Source organism: Cavia porcellus, unplaced genomic scaffold (genome assembly GCF_034190915.1).
Source record: "Cavia porcellus strain 051 isolate PalLab524CR breed Dunkin Hartley unplaced genomic scaffold, mCavPor4.1 scaffold_9, whole genome shotgun sequence".
NCBI classification, from domain to species: domain Eukaryota; kingdom Metazoa; phylum Chordata; class Mammalia; order Rodentia; family Caviidae; genus Cavia; species Cavia porcellus.
In genome coordinates this window covers 67,537,892-67,542,695 of record NW_026947492.1, presented here as the reverse complement: position 1 = coordinate 67,542,695, position 4,804 = coordinate 67,537,892, and the positions used below count along the sequence as shown (strand labels likewise).

General features: G+C 32.4%; 1 pseudogene; it reads right to left on the bottom strand.

The window, feature by feature from the left end:
- Positions 1–2,704: 2,704 nt before the first annotated feature.
- Positions 2,705–3,699, bottom strand: LOC100729615 (olfactory receptor 51V1-like; annotated as a pseudogene).
- Positions 3,700–4,804: the final 1,105 nt, after the last annotated feature.

Genomic DNA, 4,804 nt, shown 5'->3' with positions numbered 1-4,804 from the left:
GTCATTGAAGCTGTTTAATGAATGATTAATAAATGAATACATTCTTGCTTCATATTTAACCTCAATGAAAATATATTGTACAATACTAAATGGTTTAACTTTTATAGTAAATTTTATGGTGTAAAAATTTTAAATTATTAGACAATTTGAATTTTAAGAAAATAAGCAATATTGATCTGCAAACAAGGAACGCATATTAACATGAGACTCTTGTATTTTTAAAATAAGTTTCTTGGGAGTTTTAATCCTAATATAGTCCAAGACATAAAGACATATGTTACCCATTACTATTTGTTGACCATAGAAAAATTGATGGAACAAAAATGTTTGGTAAAATATTTTATTTAAGTTAAAAAGCTGGAAGCGAGGAAGATAAATTCTTCCTAGCATTATTTTTTAAATTTTTAATTGTCACCAAATAGGTTTGCTCTAAATATGGCTATGAAACTTGTTCTTGTTAAGCACATTATCATAAAATTTACAGAAATTTGAGTAAGACAGTTCTTGGAAAAGATCAGTGTAATTGGAAAACTTTACCAAACTTATCAGGAAATTCAATAAAATCATTCCTGGTTCTTTCAAGGCTCAAGATATATAATAAACACTGAATGAATATAGACTATAACTTTAATCATTGTAAGACTTAATATTTAATAATTTATATTTATAATGTAAAGTAATAAGCAAGACAATGTAGAAGGGAGTATAGACAGAATTAAAGACAGTGTGTTGATGTATGGAAATGTCAAAAATACATTAAACTACAATTATTGTACTTTACTTTCTATATAAAATTTTAAAACAAACAAATTATTTCATTTTGCAAAAATTTTATGATAGTATTGTGCATCTATGTTAGTAATATATTTATTCAGAGTAAATAATAAATAAAACAAAGCTGTGAGTTGAAGGTTTATTGGATAATGATTAAACAATCCTGTGTATGCCACAAGGGGATCAGAAAAACAGTTGGAACAGAACAGTTATCTATGGATTCAAGCAACAAATGCAATAAAAGTCCAAAGCACTATTATAGCTGAACAACACATAAAGGATTACATTACTTATAATTTTATTCTTTCTCTTATTGGCAAACTTGTATGGCACATTAGAGTACAGTGGCTGCCCAAAGCTTCAGGCAGTAGATGCAGGTGGCCCAAAATACACAAGAGGGTACACTTGACAGTGATGGATGTATACTGTACATTGATTTTGATGCTTATTTTATTATTACTGTCAATATTTGCAAAACTTGCTGCACTGTGTATATAGATTTAACATGGGTGAATTATTGTTGATAATTATACTTTAACAAACCAGCCTAAAATATAAAGTATTAGATACACCATCAGAATAATAATGTTTTAATGTAACAATATATGCAGAATCTATATGTGTATACTTTATTTAACATGCAAGACATAATTATGGAGTTCTATGCCTTTATCATACAAATGTTTTATTGTGGTCACATAATCCTTTAAAAAATTTGTATGACAAAAAACTACAGCTGGTTGTGATGGCACACATGTGTAACCCCAGCCCGGGAGGAGCTGAGCCAGGAAGACTGCTTGGAGTTCAAAGCAAGACTGCCCTACATAATGAGTTTGAGGGTAGGCTGAACTGTAGCAAGATTCCCTGTCTGAAAATCATAATTAATTAATAAATAAAGAAATCCATAGGAAAATTAGACAGGAAAGAGCCATCATGAAATTCAAAGTTTATACCATGTAATATTCAAATCCATTATATATTACCTTCTAAATTTAACCTACATAGAAAAAATCCATTTGTACAATATAAAATAAAATCTATTTCAGAGACTTGATAGACTGAGTCATAAAAACATGCATTTATTTTATATTCTTTTATCTGTGACCTGGGAGCTGAATGAAATTTGACATACACATGGATTAAAAGCAGATACTTTCAAATGATCCAAATAATCTTCTTTTTATGTTGTTTTATTTTAAAGAGAATAAAACAAAACAGAGCAAAGCTAATCAGAAGAGAACAATGCCAGTAACCTTCTAGTAGTACCTGTTGTTTGAACTTTTTGATTTTAGAAACAAATTACAAAAGTCAATTTGTTTCACTGTGGTATTTGCTACTTAATAAAAATCTCCATCACTATTCATAGCACTGGCTTGGAGACATCGTTGAACTCTCCAACTGCTGTCAATCATACACTGCTGACAGTTGTTTTTCTACTTAAAGAACCAGACGTTTTTATTATGTTCATTCCATTATGTGCTTAAATAGTTGAACTAATTGTGTGTATAGATTCATGCACAAGATGCGTAGCTACAATCTTCAACTAAGATATTTGTCAAACTTTTAGAAATTATGTGAAGGAATTTAGCCAGTAAAATCTACTTTTTTCATTGAGTGGTACAAAAATAATTTTAGTAATTGTAAAACAAAGTTGAAGTGATTATTAGATAAACTATATTATGTATTAATATGAGTCACCACTTTGTCTAGATAGATTGCTAAACACAAAATTGATTACCAAGTATAAAGATAAATTCATAGCTATACAATAATTGTCAAAAGGTACACAAAAGTGTTTGTTAAACATAAAATGACACTAAAATAGAACTGAGTAAAATCATATTTATTTACTTACAACTCTCTGCTGCTCACATTTAAATATTTTCCAATTGGATTTCAACACTTAAGTTCCTTTAGAGTAGAACAAGCTCTATATTCTCTTTTGTATATGCTTAGTCATGATACTGTAATTGATGGGGTTCATCAAGGGAGGGGGAAGAATGTAGATGTTGCCCATGAAGACATGAACGAGTGGGAAGAGGTGTTTTCCAAAGCAATGCACCATGGTCAGACTAATGATGGGGATGTAAAAAACCAAGACAGCACAAATGTGAGACACACGTCTGCAAGGATTTGATTCTCTCCTCCTGGGATGGAATGCCTAAAACTGTGTGCAAGATCATGACATGGGAGATGAGGATGAACACTGCATCCAACAGCAGAGTGCCTATCACCAGAGCTAAAGCGTAGATGCTATTGAAAGCTGATGTCTCAGCAGGCCATTTGGAGTAAGACTTGCTGCAGGCAGAAGCAGTGCAACAGGACATGAGGGCAGCAGTAGTTTAAAAACTTCAGGTGGATAATGGCTGTAGGGATGAGTAAAGAACTCCTACCTAAGGCTGCTTTGCCAACCTTTTGTCATCATTTAGGATGGAGAGGTATCTCAGGGAGTTGCAAATGGCAATGTAGTGGTCAAAGGACATAGCTAGGAGGACTGTGTACTCCATCAAGGACAGAGTGTGGATGAAGTAAGACTGAGCAATGTAGGAATACAGACTGACCTCTTTTTTTTTTTTTTTTTTTTTTTTGTCTTTTTTAATCCATACTGAGGATCGAACTCATGACTGCCTGCTTTCAAGGCAGGCGCTTATGCCGCTGAACTAAACCTCCAGCCCCCAGACTGACCTCTTGAGTGAACCTCCACAGGATGCCCAGTACTGTGTGGGTGGTAGACAGCCCCATGGAACAATCAGTGAGGGCCAGCCTAGGCAGGAAATAGAACACGGGATGGTGGAGGCTTGGCTCAGTTTGAATCACATGGAGCACCATGCAGTTTCCCAAGAACACCATTGCATAGATGAGGGAGAAAAGGGTGGAGACCCAGAGATAGTCAAATTCTAGGCCTATAAAACCAGTAGGAACAAATCAATAATTACTGAGATTGTATATGTAGAGGGTAAACATTAATAAACCCTGAAAATATGTACAAAGCTATTGAAAGCTACATAGGTTTTAAATATCCTATGTTTTAGTAATGTTTGCAAGCTGTGGGATGAAATGAAATGTAATACTGTTCTTTTTAGGATAAAAATCTCTTGCTTTTATAGATAAGGATATTATACAGAAACCATTGTTCATCTTCTGTTAGTTGATTCTAAATACCCTGTAATACTGTCATTCTCTTGAATGGTTTTGCATTGTTTTGATATTTTTGATGCTACAGTATACGAAGTTATACTCAAAGATTTCAAGGAAAGAGTCACTATGTTAACTACTTTTATGTTGGGATTTTCTTGTGGTGAAATACTATTTTTTTTAAGTGGTTATGTTTTGACCTGCGCTGTTTTGTTGTTATGCCCTCTTTTACCTCAATCTCCTTTTTTATTATTTACTTTTTCATTTTTATCTTTTTAATTAAGGGAAAAATAAAAAATAGCAGGATATATTATAGTAACCAACTTTGATTTCCTATTACTTGATTTGAACCCCTGTATTTCGCTCACCATCTTGTTTTGCCTGATCTTCCTTTATTCTGTTTTGCTTGATAGTACCAAGTTCAAAAGTATAGGCAACAACTGTGAAGACAGTAAGATTCATTATGACGCCCATTCTAGTTGACTACTCTCTTCTTTTGAAGATCTGTAATGTCTCCAGTTTTTTTGGTTTAATTGGTTTTGTTCTTTACTTTTTTGTTCAATTTTATTGTAACTGATGATATAGGCAATTCTTTTAAAGATAGCAAGAGGCATATGGTAAACATTGTTGATCACCTTGTATTATGTTTTTACATTATCTATTATGTCCATCCATTTGATTTGACTGACTCTGTTCCGTGATGTCACATTTGGTTTTACTCTCTTCAAAAAAAAAAAAAAAAAAAAAAAAAAAAAAGAAGAACTGTAGGAATAATAAAACCTAAAATGTGTAATTGTCATTGTACAAAAGAGAGGAAACGAAAGTGTTCTAAAGGATATAACTGCATGTATATTTTAGTGTATAAGAGATAGATAACCATATTACTGAGTTTTGT